The sequence below is a fragment of the Bombus vosnesenskii genome, unplaced genomic scaffold, assembly GCF_011952255.1.
Source record: "Bombus vosnesenskii isolate JDL3184/JDL3185 unplaced genomic scaffold, Bvos_JDL3184-5_v1.1 scf7180000015458, whole genome shotgun sequence".
NCBI lineage: Eukaryota > Metazoa > Arthropoda > Insecta > Hymenoptera > Apidae > Bombus > Bombus vosnesenskii.
This window is the reverse complement of record NW_022884004.1, coordinates 9004-10430: the sequence shown is the minus strand read 5'-3', so window position 1 is coordinate 10430 and position 1427 is coordinate 9004.

Below are 1427 nucleotides of genomic sequence, written 5' to 3'. Positions count from 1 at the left end.
AAAGAGTCGACGGCACTGCAGATCGTATGCAGAAGGAGATTGGAAAACATAAGACTGGAGAACTACAGTGATTCAGCATCATTCTTTAACGATTTCGAAAAATTAATAAATGAATTAAAAAGTGCGGGCGCACAAGTAAGTGAGAGGGAAAAGCTGAATTACATGCTGAATACGTTACCCGAAGAATACAGCTACATAGCGGACATAATAGACGCATTGAAAGAAGAGAATCAAACGGTAGCGTATGTGAAAAATAAAATAGAAATAGCAGAGAAGAAAAATAAATCCAATCGAGGAGAAAGGCAAACCAACGCCTTTTCTGCAAAAAAGGAAGGATGCTTCAGATGTGGAAGATTAGGACACTTTGCGAGAGAGTGTCAAAATGGCGTCCAAGCGGGAAGCAGTAACGGCTATTGGCATGGGCCAACACGTGGTCGAAACAGAGGAAGAGGGAACAAAGGCAATACGAGCAGAGGACGTGGAAACTTTCATCGTCAATCAACAACCGGCACGGGCGAGCATGGAAACTCAAGAGCAGGCATATGGACAGCGACGGCGCACGCAGCAAACAGCAGTGAGACGAATGAAATAAGTAAGAACGAAATAGTGTGGTTATTAGATAGCGGTTGTACCGATCACATAATTAATAATATAAATTATTTCGATAAATCTATCGACCTAAAAGAACCGGTAAATATATATTTAGGCGATAATAGACCGATAAAGGCGACAAAAGTTGGGAATGTTATAAGTTATTTTGAAGCATTCGGAAAACAAAATAAAATAAATATGAGGAAAGTATTTTACGCGAAAGAAATGTCCGCAAAATTGATTAGTTTAGGTAAACTAACAGACAATAAGAATACGGTTATTTCCAAAGGAAATATTGCGAAAGTAATAGATGAGGATAATATACTTACAGCTGTAGCGTTCAAAGAGAATGGGACATATAGAATAAAAAGTATATTGAAAGGGAAGAAGCACTTAGTAAACAGCGCCGAACGTAGTGGTAGGAGTAAAAAGGAAAGATGGCATAGGATGCTAGGACACGTAAATTTTAAATATTTAGAGATTTTGGGTAAAGAGCAGCTAGTGACTGGCATACCGAATGAATTTGAAAAGGAACTTTTGAAATGTAGGGTGTGTATAGAAAGCAAAATGCATAACTTACCTTTCAAAAATAATCGAACTAAGGCTAAGGAAATAATGGAAATTATTCATACGGACGTATGTGGTCCGTTTAAGACTACCGGATTCAATGGAGAAAAATATTTCATTTCATTTATCGATGATTATAGTAAAATAGCTAGGATCTATTGTATAAAATCAAAAGATGAGGTCTTTGATTCTTTCGTACAGTTCGTAAATGAAGCCGAAAATTTAACGGGCAAGAGGTTAAAAATATTAAGATGCGATAATGGTAAAGA